The sequence below is a fragment of the Sturnira hondurensis genome, unplaced genomic scaffold (genome assembly GCF_014824575.4).
Source record: "Sturnira hondurensis isolate 20B ecotype Veracruz unplaced genomic scaffold, ASM1482457v3 Scaffold0019216, whole genome shotgun sequence".
NCBI lineage: Eukaryota > Metazoa > Chordata > Mammalia > Chiroptera > Phyllostomidae > Sturnira > Sturnira hondurensis.
Window position 1 is genome coordinate 6,094,070 of NW_028091847.1, and position 14,903 is coordinate 6,108,972.

The following is a 14,903-nucleotide window of genomic DNA, read 5'->3' on the forward strand; positions in this document are numbered from 1 at the left end:
GGCTGGCGTGGCAAAGGAGAGCATGCTGATCGGTTCCTCTCCGTCTCCCTGTCCTGCAGGCACTCGGTACCAGCTGATATTAGCCAGAGCCTTTCAGGTGAGCTGTGTCAGGCAGGAGGGGCCCATTATGGCTTTCAAGCTAGATTTATCATCTTGTATTTATTATACTCATTTTTCTTCAGATTTAAAGAGAATTAAAATGATTTTTTTTTTTTTGGTGGGCCTCTAAAAGTATCAAGGCCCTGGAGTTGTGCCCAACAAAACTGGCTCTGGGGTCAGGCCATGAGCTCTTCCCGCGGGCTCTGGTCTCTTCCTTCCGTCTGAACCTGAGTCCCGTTGCAGTCAAGATGGTTGTTTAGCAGTGAACTTACAACCCAAGAGGCATTTTCCCCCTAAGGTGTTTATCGGGTCAGTGAGGGTGTGCACTATTCATGATTATCGGTGTTTCCGTGGAGGTCTCAGTGCATCTGCATTTTAGGATGTTGCTGTGTGAGGCAGGTAGTGTGAAAGCTGAAACTACACACTTTATTGGTTCATCCAACAAATATTTGAGTACCATATGCCAAGTCCTGAGACAGGAATGGGACATAATAGTTAGATAACAAAAAAGACAGAGTCCCTGTCCCCTCAGGTAGCTTACCTTCTGGTGGAGGGAACTAGACAAGAAACCAAAAAATTAAGCCAGCTGGTAAGTGCTAAGCAAAGTGAGGTGGGAATGGAGTTTACTATTTCATATAACATGGTCCGGAAACATGTCTTTGAGAAGGTGAGATTGGAGCAGAGCCCCAAAGGAAGGGAGAGAGGGAACCATGTGGCTGTCTGGGGGAAGAGTATTTTAGGCAGGAGGGGAGCATCGTTGGGGTGCCTGAGGAACCACATGGAGGCCAAAGGCAGGAGCAGGAACCTGGAGAGGTAGAGTGGCAGGGGATGAGGTCAGATGGGTGGCACAGAGCTAGATCATGTAGGGCTTTGTTGTGAAGATTTTAACTTGTAGTGTGAGTGTGATGAGAAGCCACTAGAAGAATTTGTTAAGAGGAGTGACATGATCTAACTCAGCTCTAAGATCACTTGGCTGCTTGCATGGAATAGAAGGGAGGCAAGAAGCAGGGAGAGCCCAGTTAGGAAGCTAATGAGATGACAGTGTGTTCCAGGGGAGAGTTTATAGGGATTTGGACCACAGGGTTAGCAGCGGTGTTGCTGAGAAGCGGTCAAATTGTGGATATGGAGGTAGCGCCAACAAGATTACTGGTACATTAGATGCCCAGGTAAACAGAGAGAGAGGAGTTACAGAAAACGCCAGGTTTTGGACTAGACAACTGGAAGCATGGAACTGGCACTTACTGAATCGGGGAAAGGGAACAGGTTTAGTGAGGACTCCAGTAGGTTTTATTTTATTTTATTTTTTTGAGAGAGAGGGAAGAGGAAGGAGTGAGAGAAACATCCATTGGCTGCCTCCTGCATACACCTTAAAAGGGGTCCAAGCCTGCAACCCAGGCATGTGCCCTGACCAGCAATCAAACCACAGACCTTTTGCTTTGCGGGATGATCCCTGATCTACCGAGCCACACTGGTCAGGGCCAAGAGTTTGTTTTTGAACCAGTTAATTCTGAGACACTTCTTAGAGATGTTCCAAATCAGAGCACTGGCCAGGGCTTTGCAGCCGGGCATTGGCTACACTGACTGCCACCAGTGAAGGGTGCAGAAGTGAGCCAAGGGAGCCCCTCAGCCGATGGCATCGCCCAGAAGAGATACGGTTTTGAGGCATCAACAGGCAGTACTCCTGGAAGTTGAGGGAAAGTGTGTCTTAGACCGGAAGGGGAGACCTGGATGGCACATCATACTATCCACTAAGTACCACCTCTTGTGCCATTCAAATCCACTCCCTCTGGGAACAGCTTCTCCGGGATTCTGGTTGGTCTGTTTGCTTGAGAAACTTACAAAAGGTTAGTGGAATGAACGAGCCACCTCTACTTCTGTCCCCACTACTGAAGCTAGTCTTGAGGCCACAACCAATACTCATAACCTCCCTCCTATTTTACCCATCTCAGGGTCCCCTCATCCTTGGCTGGCACCTCCGCTGTTCCAAATGGCTTACCTGCTTGTATGACCCAGATCTTCTTCATCTCTAAGGGATCTGAGCAATGGGTCACCATGCCCTTCTCAGATCAAGATTGCTGCATTTCTTCATTTACTTTTAATTGGAAGGGGGAGTACCAGGAGATGCCCCAGTGGATCACACGAGCACCAATAGTCCTCTGCTGTCCCCACAGGGTAACACAAGCTGTCACATCATGATGATCAGGGTCAGTCACCTTGACCAGTGTGGTGATCCTTTCCTTGTCTGTCTCTTGGCATTAGGACCAGGCAGCAGCCACGGCTTTAAGCTTACTGAAAATCCTGCTCTACCTCATCCTGGTAGAAGCTTTCTCTCTTTGGGAGCCAGAGTTTCTAGGCCTACGAAGCCTAAAGTTGTACAAATTGAAAGCAAAACTCTCTCAAGGATACCACTGGAGTGATGGTGAGTGGGTCCACTTCTTTATTCCTGGACCTGTGTATTCTGCTTATTGGAGACACAGTACCACGTAATGGTTGCTGATTAGGAGGAGATCACATCCTAGAGAGTAATACTCAAACTTTGCAGGATATCAACTCCATGTTGGTGCTTCAACAGCATCTTTCAGCGGCCACTTCACCGCTCTATCATGTAGTAGATTCTGGGATTGAGACAGGACTAGGGGATACCACGGTCACGTGAACACTCCACACCTCCTTTGCTGAAAAGTGAGGCCCAGGGTCCAAGGCAAGGTCACACTCGACCCCATGTCAGTGGATCTAATGCTCTGTAAGCCTCTCAATCGTGGTGTTGGACAAGGCTCTGAGAGCAGGAAAGGTAAATCCAAATCTGGATTATCCAGCAGGAGTATGTTTTAAAATAAAATCTTTATTTAATAATTGTAAATGTATGTACAGTTGTAAGATTAAGAGAGATCTTATGTGCATTATATTTTTTAAATTTTCTTCACCTGAGAACATTTTTTCATTGTTTTTGGAGAGAGAAGATAAAAGAGAGGGAGAGAGGAAGGGAGAGAAACATCAATGGGTTGCCTCTAGCACGTGTCTGGACCAGAGATCATATGTGCCAGGACTGGGGATGGAACCTGCAACCTTTTGGTTACAGGACGACACTCCAAACAAGCCATACCAGCCAGGGGCCCAAGTACTCTTTTACACAGAGCAACAGTGCAATGTCAGTCAGGGTATGTACATGGGCACAATTCGGACCACCCCAATGTTACTTTGTAGTCATTTGTGTGAGTATCCACCACCAGTCAAGACAGCATCGTTCTCTCCCCATGGACCTGTGTTGGCTTTTTATGGCCACACTCGCCTCTCCCTGCCTTTCCCATTCCTAACCCACGACAACCATGGATCTGTTCTCCATTCTAGAAGTTTTCCATTTCAAGTATGTTTCATAAATGGAACCGTGCAGCACATAACCTTTGGAATTGGCTTTTTTCACTCAGTATAATTCCATGAAGATTCATCCAAGTTGTGGTCATCAATAGTTCATCCTTGTTATTGCTGAGTATTCCATGCTATGAACGTACCAGTTTGTTAAACTATTCAACAACAAAGTATATCAGCTTCCAGTTTTTTGGCGGTAGTGAATAAAGCTTCTATAAACATCTGGGCACAAGTTTCTGTGTGAACATAAGTCTTAATTTCTCTGGGACAAATGCCTGTGAGTACAACTGCTGGGTCATATGGTAATTTTATCTTCAGTTTTGTAAAAAAAACTGCCAAACTCTTTTCCAGTGCAGCTGTATCAATTTACATTCCCATCAGCAATGTGTGAGTAATCCAGTTTTCTACATCTTCCTCAGCATTGGATGTTCTCACTATCATTCATGGTAAGTATGTAGTGATATCTCATTATGGCTTTAGTGTGTATTTCTCTAAGGAGTAATGACATTAAACACCTTTCCATGTACTTATTTGCCACCTGTATATCTTCTTCAGTGAAATGTCTGCTTATATCTTTTACCCGTCTTCTAATTGGATTTTTTCCTATTGAGTATTAAGAGTTCTTTATATATTTTAGATACTAGTCCTTTGTCGGATATGTACCTTTCAAGCATTTTCTCCCAATTATAGTTTGCCTTTTTATCCTCTTCACAAGGTCTTCCACAGAATGAGTTTTTCACTTTGGTAAGATCCAATTTATCAATTTTTCCTTATACCGTTCATGCTTTTGATGTGAGTCAAAGAACTCTGCCTATCCCTAGATTCCAAACATTTTCTCTGGTTTTGATTCCTAAAAGTTGTACAGCTTTATATTTCACATGGAAGTCCATTCTCCATTTTGAATTAATAAAATGTTTTTTAATCCTAGTCAAGACAAACCATTTCCTCTTCCAAGGTTGAAGAGGCCCAGGGTAATCAACTCGCCACAAGGAGCCGGCTTGTGTTCTGAAGAGTGGTGGGTACTACACGGGGCTGAGCAGAGCGTCTGTCCCTGCCAGGCTGGTTGTCTGTGGCAGCAGTAGCTGGACTAGAACTCTGTGACTGGGAGTTTGTACTAAAGTGGCCAATGACAGAAGCTATCTGACATCAACTGGCTGACTCACTCTGTCTACTTGGGTGTTTAGTGGCAGCTGCTTTCTGGTGGTCATTGATGTGTGGTAGAAAAGATCTTCACACCCATTTCTGTAAGTCTAGTCGCGTGCCTCTCTCCTGGGCCTCCTGTCCCTTATCTTCTAATCTTTCTCCTTCCCAGACCCTTGGCCAATTCACCGCAACCTGTGAGTCCTTCTATATTCCTTACCTTAGGTTACTTCTCTTGGCTCACATGAGAACGATAGATGCATGAAAGCTCTGTCTACTGTGAAGATTTCGCCTTGCCTGTTTTTTCCAGCCACCCCTGGATGGGCTATAATGCAGCACCAGTCCATTTGTGGCTTTACCCACCCATGAACCACTCCTGGCTTTGTCCTCCTCTATTAGTTGATCATAAGGCCTCTGTGGCTACTACAACTGTGAGCTGAGAGAGAGGCAGTGTAGAGGACATGAGTGCCTGGAAGCTACAGAGCCTTTGCAACTTAGCCTCAAAGTCAACACACAGCACTACTGTATTTAGTTGGTAGAAGCAGTCACAAGCTTTCCTACATTAAAAGAAGAGAATGAGACTCTACCCCTGATGTGGGAATGGCAAGGTCACATTGCCGAAGAGTATGTGGGAGCTACTGAGTCATCTTTGGAAAATACAAGCTGCCACAAGGTTTCTCTAGTCTGGCTGGTGGAAACTTGAATGATTCCCAGCCCTGCATGAGCTCTAGGAATTTTTCAGCTTACAGCTCCCCAGTAACTTCTCCTTCCTCAGCAGTTGTTCTTTGGCTTGACCTTGTGAGATGTCACCCTATACACACAGACCAGCCAAAGACTGAACTCCTTATACGAAGCTCTTCCTCCATGTAGCTCCCTCCCTTTTGGCATTTACCTGGTGAATTCTAGCCAACTCAGCTTCCCCAAACTGTAATCTCTGTTTCTTCAACTCAGCAAGACCACTGGGCTCCGCCAGGGATTTTCCTAAACAATCTGTAAAACTGCAATGGTGCCATTCTGGGGGCTGAGCTATCTGAAAATCGCTTCTAAAACTGAGGACTCACCTCATTTGCTTCCCTTCCCTTAGGGATCACAGTCCTGTACTGCTTCTCGTCCAACGTCTGGAAATAGTTGTTTAATATCTTCGATCCAGTTTTTCCATTGTTTATGGTGAGATTAAGTCCTGTTTTTCATGGGTGGAAGCATAACCTGAATATATTTTGAAGATAAAGCCAACAGGATTTGGTTATGAGTTGGGGGTAGGTTGTGAGTAAAAAAGAGATGTTGAGGATGACTTCGAGTTTTTGTCCTGGAACTAGAAGGACGGCCCTATCTGTGGTTAGGTCAGAATTGGGGGCAGGGGTAGGAGAAAGATAAAATTGGGGGGTTAGTTTTAAAAATGTTAGACTTGAGATACCTGTTAGACCTCTGAGCAAGGATATCAACTTTTCAGTTAAATATACAAATCAGGTGTTCAAGCTGGAGGTCAGGCTAGAAATATACAATTGGGAATGGTTCCTGTACAGATGGTAATTGATGCCAGGAGTCTGAATGAGAACACTAAGGAAGCTTTCGATAGAAAAGAGAAGCCCAAGCACTGAGCCCCGGGGCACTCCAACAGTAAATATTCGGGGAGATGCAGAGGGACCCTTGAGCTCTTAGTGCCGACTCTCCCTTTCTCCCATCTCCACAATTCTTTCACTCCCATGGTTGTGCCCCATCCTGTCCGCTCAATCAGCCTGCTCCTGCCCCTTTTCTGGCACGGACTTCTGCTGACCTGTTTTGTCCTGTGGCCATCCCAGTCCAGCCCCGACAGATCAGTTCCAGGACTGCTCTCGGGCCTTGGAAACTGTTCTAGCCAATCCATGTCCGCAGAGTCCTGTGGAGTCATTTGAGATCCATCTGGCACCCTCAGGACTTCTGCCCAAGTACAGGGTGGGAATAAGGCCATGGCCCATGACTTTCAGAGCAAGCAGTGCCTGGGCCACAGCCCTCTGTCATCTGTGGTGGTACCTCCCATTCTGGGTACTCACTCTGAACAGGAAAATAGCAGATGTATCATTCTAGAACAAGCCAGTTTCTTTTCCCTAAGATTCAGTCCTACACAGTACTGCTGGGTGGGCAACCTTGGTAGTGTCTTCTATGATACTGACCTCAAAACACTAAGTGTATATTTCCCTAATATGCCCAATTTCCCCATAGCAATTTACTAGTGACTGGATAGTAGTAATTAATATTAGCATCATACATCTAGTCACATGTGAAAAAATTATATAAGGATGTTTAACATAGTACTATTTATAAAAGTAAAAATATTAGAAATAACATGACCAACAATAGGAGATTGAGTAAATAAGTTATGGTACATCCATAATATGCACTTATTAAAATAATTTTGCAGATATGTGAAGTTGTTTATAATACATTTTAGCAAGGCAGGACAATGGGCAGTGTTTAAAGCACTTTAGAATGAACAAACAGACTCAAAGAGAATTCTATATCTTAAATTCTAACAACTAATGGCTAGTTGGAGAAGGATGAGCCTGCAAAGGAGACTGAGGAAGAATGGTCAGAGATATAGAAGTTACACAGGAAGCATGCTGAGTCACAGAAAGGGGAGATTTTTTTTTTTTTTTTTAAGAAAGAGGAGCCCTGGCTGGTGTAGCTCAGTGGACTGAGCATGGGCTTGCAAACCAGAGGATCGTGGTTCGATTCCCGGTCAGGGCACATGCCTGGGTTTCAGGCCACTTCCCAGCAGGGGACACATGAGAGGCAACCATACACTGATATTTCTCTCCCTCTCTCTTTCCCTTCCCCTCTAAAGATAAATGAATAAAATCTTTAAAAAAAAAGAAAAGAAAGAGGAAATGGCCATTTAACCATCCAACATGCAAACGCTGAAGAGGCAAGATGAAAACTGGGGTATGACCATTGTGCTCACCATGGGTATTACTGATGACCACGGCAAGAGCTGTAGAGCAGTAACAGCGAGAGATGACTGGAATACGGTGAAGGATAAATGGGAGGTGAGAAACTTAGACTGTGTAGGCAAAGAGAGATAGAGGATGTATGTTCAGGGATTTTTTTTTGAGAGTGATATGAATTTATTTAAATAACTGTAAGATGGATGCAGTAGAGAGGGAAAGACTGGATATGTGAAAAGATTGGCTGAATTACAGATAAGGTTCATGAAAAGGCTGGGGCAGGACGGGATATAAAACACTAGTGATAGAATTGTTCTTGGTGAGTTACTAAGAAAGAAAACTCTTCATTTGTGACAGAAAGCAAGAAGAACAGATGACAAGTGGATAAAGAAGGTGTGGTACATACATACAATGGAATATTACTTGGCTGCAAAAAAGAACAAAATCTTAACCTTTGCCACAGTACGGATGGACCTGTAGGGTATTATTCTAAAGGAAATAAATCAGTCAGAGAAGACAAATACCATATAATTTCACTTATATGTGGAAGACAGCCACATGTGTGAAATCTAAAGAGCAAAACAAACAAAACTGATACAAACTCATAGATATGGAGAACAAACCATATGGTTGCCAGACGGAAGGAGAATGGGGGACTGGGTGAAAAAGGTGAAGGTACTAAGAAGTTCAAATTGGTAGTTATGAAATAGTCCTGGGAATGTACAGTACAGTATATGGAATATGGTTATAATATTGAAATAACTACATATGGTGCCAGGTGGGTATTGGGAATATTGAGGGGATCACTTTATAAAATATATTAATGTCTAACCACTATACTGTATACCTGGAACTAATATAATATTGACTGTAAACTGTAATTGAAAGATAAAACTTATTAAGGAGAAAAAAGGGTAAAGGTGTGAGTAAGTTTAAACATCTGGCAACATAAAGGAAGAACTCAAAGATGAGGGCTTGGGTGGACAGTGAGGGGTAGGTGGGGGCATGAGAGGCCTCAGGAGAGCAGGAAGGCTGGAAACGGGTGTGCATGGGTAGGGGTGTGTGCTCACCAGAGAAAGGTAAACTCTTCGACCACCCCTTGGTTCCACGTGGGGCTGGTGATCCTGAATTAGAGTGGGAGCAATGCGCCTGATGCTGAGACTTCCTTTAGTAACATGTGGTTGTTTGGGCGCAGGAAATATGCAGATAGATATGTTCATCTGGAGTTGGAGTTTAGCCACACAAGAGAGAAAAATTTTCCCCACTTGCAGGGCTGGGTGGGTGCGGATGAGCCAGCTGCCTGGCTCTTCTGTGAAAGCACAGCTAGAGGGAAATAGGAAGAGGGTGGTTCCTCTGTCCCCACTAAATGAGTTTCCCTCTAGTTCACCTTCCAAACTGCCTGTCCCTGGGAGAGCTGGCCCTCTGCTAGCCTGACAGATTCCCCATGGAGAGCTCAGCCCCCCATAGGCTATTTGCTGTTTCTGCAGGCTGGTCAGGAACAATCCCTTTCAGTCTTCAGCAAAGTCCTTTTATATGTTCTGCTTCTTGATCCACACTGTGCTTGTGAGTGCACAGGAGGGACAGGGCCTGAACATGGGGAGGAAGGTCACTTTGAATGTCTAGTGAGGACAAAACAGCCTTCTCTAATGCTCCAACTCACTCCACACTCCCAGGCCAAGACTGCTTAAAAGAAGCAATGGGGTTTCACTTTCCATAGGCTCTTGGCTTCTGTACAAAGCAAAAAAGAATGGAGACACATAGAGTGTTCAGCTTTGGGTTTTTTACCCAAGGAGGAGAAACAGAGCTGCCAAGTAATCATTTGTGCATGTGTGACATTCCTAACCGGGCCACTGGGCTAGAGTTGGCTTTGGAAAGGGAGGGGCTGCTGGAGGAGGATGGAAGGAGTGATGGAATCAGGTTCCAGCTCAGGCATAGGTCTCAGCCGTGGCTTCTACCAGAGAACAGGAGAGAGAGTGAACACAGGGGCGAGGAACTGACGGCTCTGCTGATGTGTGAACAATGTACCCCATCAAGCTGGCCTGGGGAACGAGCCACCCCTCACTCCCACCCTAATACGTACACTCCAACTAGAGAAAGGCCAACCCCCTTTTCCTGTGTGCATTCGCTCCCTCTGGGAAGAAAGAAACTAAACCTCTAACTTATAGCACATAACAAAATTAACTCAAAATGAATTAGAGACTTAACATGACATCTGAAACCATAAAACTCCTTGAAGGAAACATTGGGGTGGTAAGTTGGATTTGACACCAAAAGCAAAGGCAAAAATAAATAGATGGGACTATATGAACTAAAAAGCTTCTGCACAGCAAAGAAAATCATCAAAAAAAATAAAAATCAACCTATGGAATGGAAGAAAATACTTGCAAATCATACTATCTCATGAGGGATTAACATCCCAAATATTTATAAAGAACTCATGCAACTCAATAGTTAAAAAAACCCCAAGTAATTGAATTTAAAAATGGCAGAGAAACTGAACATTTCTCTAAAGAAGACATGACCAACAGGTACCTGAGAAGGTGCTCAACACCACTAATCATCAAGGAAATGCAAATCAAAACCATGATGATGTATCAGCCTATACCTGTTACTGGCAGAAATGCTAGCATCAAAAAGATAAGCGAGAACAAGTGTTGGTGAGGGTGCACAGAAAAGAGGCCCTTGTATACTGTTGGTAGGAATGTGAATTATACAGCCCCTATGGAAAACAATATGAGATTCCCTCCAAACTTAAAAATACAACTACCATATGATTCAGCAATCTCATTTATGGGCGTGTATCTAAAAGCAATGAAAACAGCTGCCCTGGCTGGTGTAGCTCAGTGGATTGAGCGTGGGCCTGCAAACCAAAGGATTGTGGTTCAATTCCCAGTCAGGGCACATGCCTGGGTTGCAGGCCAGTTCCCAGCAGGGGACTCATGAGAGGCAGCCATACATTGATATTTCTCCCCTTCTCTCCTTCCCTTCCCCTCTAAAACAAACAAACAAACAAATACAATTAAAAAAATAAAAATAAAAGCAATGAAAACAGGACGTCAAAGAGGTATCAGCATTCCCATGTTCACTGAAGCATTATTCACAAGAGCTAAGATGTGGAAACCACCAAAGTGTCCATCAGATGATGAATGGATAAAGAAGATGTGGTACGTATAGAATGGAATATTATTCAACCATGACAAAGAAGAAAATTCTGCCTTTTGCAACAACATGAATGAATCTTGGGGGCATTAAGCTAAGTGAAATAAGCTAGACAGGGGAAGACAAATACTGAATGGTATTACTTATATGTGGAATCTAAAACAAACCGGAAATAGGTCAAACTCATAGAAACAGAGTAGAAAAGTGGTTTCTAAGGACTAATAGGAAGAGATTGGCAAAAAGGTACCAAGTTTCAGCTGTATGATGAATAAGATCTGAGGATCTAATGTAAATTATGGTGATTATAGTTGATAATACTATATTGTGTAGTTGAAATCTGCGAAGAGAGAGGTTCTCACACACACACACACACACACACACACACACACAAGACAAATATGTGAGGTGATAGATGTATTAATTAACTAGATGGGGGAATCCTCACAAAATGTCTATGTATATCAAATCACCAAGATGTGCCATGCCCTGGGTGGTGTGGCTCAGTGAATTGAGCGCTAGCCTGCGAATCAAAAGGTTGCAGGTTTGATTCCTGGAAAGGCACTGGATTGCAGGCAAAGTGCCCAGCTGGACACATGTGAGGCAACCAACCACATACCAATGTTCCTCTCCCTCCATTTCTCCCTCCCTTCTGCTTCTCTCTCTTAAAAAGAAATAGAATCTTAAAAAAAATCACCATGACTTCCAGCCAATATGGAGGCGTAGGTGGAAACACTGTACCTCCTCGAACAACCAAGTTTATGAACAACATATCTTTAAAAACCAGAATGCAACCAAAACAGAGAGAAAATTAAACTGTACTAAAGTCTGACAACAACGAACCATTCATCCACACTGGTACGAGGGGTGGAGCCAGCAGGACGCGCAGGAAAAAGCAGTCACCAGACGCAGGTGCGCAGGCAGCCATTGGCAGATCCCAGGCGCAGAGTGGCAATGGGCAGACCCAGTGAGGGCGCAAGGCAGCTGGCTGACTGTGGTCACACATTCACACGCAGATAAACCAGGTGAAAAAACAAACAGTGAGACACACTGCACAATGCAGGGTGGGAAATAAAGCCTAAAAGCACCGATTGGAAAAACTTTCAGCAGTTGAAGTGCCGGGAGAGGCTCCCAGGCTCACAGAGAGTCTGTTGCAAAGATCCACAGGATCCTGGAGGGTGCACAGGCCCACACACCTGGGAACCAGCACCAGAAGGGCCCAATTTGCTGGTGGGAAGCAGCAGAGGGGACCAAAATCTGAGAGCAGAAGAAAACGCCATTGCCCCTCTCTGACCCCACCCCCACATACAGCATCATAACCCAGCTACATGGGTTGACCCACCCTGGTGAACGCCTAAGGCTCTGCACCTCATACGTAACAAGCACAAACAGACCAAAACATTACGGCTCAAGAAGAAGAACAGCTGAAGGCCCCAGAGCCAATACTTCTAAGCAACCATGAGATAGCCAACCTATCAGATGCACAGTTCAAAGCACTGGTGATCAGGATGCTCACAGAACTGGTTATTTTAGTCACAAATTAGAGGAACAAATGAAGGCTTCACTAAGTGAAACGAAGCAAAATGCACAGGGAAACAACAGAGATGGAAAGGAAACTGGGATTCAAATTAATGGAGTGGACCAGAAGGAAGAATGAAATGACCAAATAGAAAACAATGAAGAAACAAGAATTCAAAAAATGAGGAGAGGCTTAGGAACCTCCAGGACATCTTTAAACGTTCCATCATACGAATTATAGGGGTACCAGAGGGGAAAAGGAAGAGCAACAAGTGAAACACTTATCTGAACAAATAATAAAGAAGAACTTCCCCAATCTGGCAAAGGAAATAGACTTCCAGGAAGTCCAGGAAGCTCAGAGAGTCCCTAAGAAGGTGGACCCAAGGAAGAACACACCAAAGCACATCATAATTACACTTGCCAAGATGAAAATGAAGGAGAGAATCCTAGAAGCAGCAAGAGATAAGGGGACAGTCACCTACAAAGGAGTTCCCATCAAACTGTCAGCGGATTTCTCAAGAGAAACCTTACAGGCAAGAAGGGGCAGGAAAGAAGTATTCCAAGTCATGAAAGGCAAGGACATATATCCAAGATGACTGTATCCAGCAAAGTTGTCATTTAGAATGGAACGGTAGATAAAGTACTTCCTAGATGAGGTCAAGTTAAAGCAGTTCATCATCACCAAGCCCTAATAATGAAATGTTAAAGGGACTTATCTAAGAAAGAGAAGATAAAAAATATGAATAGTGAAAGGACAGCAAACTCACAGTTATTAATAACCACATCTAAAACAAAAGCCAACTAAGTGGACAGCTAGATCAGAAGTAGAACCATAGAAATGGAGATCACATGGAGGGTTAGCAACAGGGGAGTGGGAGGAGGAGGGGAGGGAGAAGGTACAGAGACTAAGTAGCATAGACGGTAGGTAGAAAATAGACAGGGGGAGGACAAGAAAAGTATGGGAAATGTAGAAGCTAAAGAACTTGTGACACATGAACATAAACTAAAGGGGGGGAATGGGGGGAGGGGATGTGCAGGGTGGAGGGGAATGAAGGGGGGAATGGGACAACTGTAATGGCATAATCAATAAAACATATTAAAAAATCACCATGATGTAAACTTTAAATACCTTACATTTTATCTTATTATACCTCAATAAAGTTAAAATTAAAGAAAAAGTATAAATTAAATTATAACATGCTCCTGAGAAGACATTCCTTTTTTTATCCACAAGAAAAAAGTTAAATTAGAAACCAATAACAAGTTATGACCTAAACAAATAAAAAAGATTAGTGAGATTATCCATGTAAGGTACTTAGCATAGTGCTCCATAATAATCCCTTTCCTACCCCAACCCCAAAGTTGTTCAGCTGAGGGGATGTGATTCCAGATTAGGGAGGGCTCAAGACAGCTGGCCAGAACAGATATGACCCTGGCTTCATGCAAGGTCACCCAATTGAAATTTAAGTCTGTGTGTACACAGGACCTGCGGTGGCAGGAGTACAAGGACAGACCATTGTCTGGGAAGAGACTGTTGTCTCGGGCAAAAGCTAATGCCTGCCTGTTCTCCCAAAAAAGGCTCTAGGTGCACATGAAGTCAAGTCAGGATGAGAGAAGGTCTGCATGTAAATGAAAGAATGTCAGGTGGGGATCGGCCCATGACCTTGGCGTATTGGGATGATGTTCTAACCAACTGGGCTACCCTACAGGGCCAAAACTGGCTCAATTTCACTTATTTGGCAAGAGCAAATAAGTGAAAAGAGCAAGAACAAAGAGCACCTGCCCTTTGTTGATTTCCATGGATTCGACTGCACAGTGACTTTTTTTTGACTTTGTTACCAAATTCAAGGGGAAGATGGCTTAATGTAAGCCTCCTAAACATGACCAAAATATTAAGCTTCCAAGCTAGAAAAAAAAAAAAGAAAGAATGTCAGGGAGTGAAGGAGGACGAGGAGGAGCAAGATGGTGGGGTACACAGGGCTGTTTGCTCCAGGTACATAAAAGAGCTAGTTCTGCCAGCATTTAGTATGGGATTATATCTCCCTTGTTGAGTTTAGTTGTTTAGGCCTCACATTAATCACGCTCTTAGTTTTTGTTCCAGAGTCACTGCCCACTAAGACAGTATGGAATTGATGTGGCCTAGATGTCACAGCACCTACAAACTGTCCCCCTCGACTCGATTCATGACATAACAAAACCTTGAAGCCATGGCCCATGGAGTCCTGAAGTGTGGACAGCATCAAATTTGCATCCGTGTATGGTGAGAAAAATAGTGTCATAAAAGGGGGTCCTAGCACCAAACTGTGCATGTGTGTTTGTTCTTGTTAATAGGTTAAGGAAGGTTTGAGTCTTATTGTAAACAGTTCTCAGTACAGTGTCTGGCACATAGTGGACATTAGACATGGTTTTTAAAAAAAGATTTTACTGTTTATGCCATTACAATTGTCCCAATTTTTCCCCTTTGCCTCCCTCCACCAATCCCTCCCATTCCCTCAGGGAATCCCCACATGGTTGTCCATGTCCATGCGTCATGCATATATGTTCTTTGGCCAACCTCTTCATCTTCCAACCAGTTCCCACCTTTCCCCTCCCCTCTTAGAGCGGTCAATCTGTTCCCTGTTTCTATGTCTCTGATTCTACTTTGCATATGTTTAGTTTGTTCATTAGACTCCACATATAAGTGAGATGACATGGTATTTGTCT

The 14,903-nt window shown here is 43.9% G+C and overlaps 1 protein-coding gene across 1 annotated transcript in view; it reads right to left on the bottom strand.

Moving 5' to 3' along the window:
• Positions 1-3,986: 3,986 nt before the first annotated feature.
• Positions 3,987-14,903, bottom strand: part of DTL (denticleless E3 ubiquitin protein ligase adapter) — a 76,466-nt gene continuing 65,549 nt past the window's right edge. The window contains exon 16 of the mRNA XM_037027603.1: positions 3,987-5,811. The gene's annotated coding sequence lies outside the window, so the exon portion shown is untranslated. The remainder of the gene's footprint in view (positions 5,812-14,903) is intronic.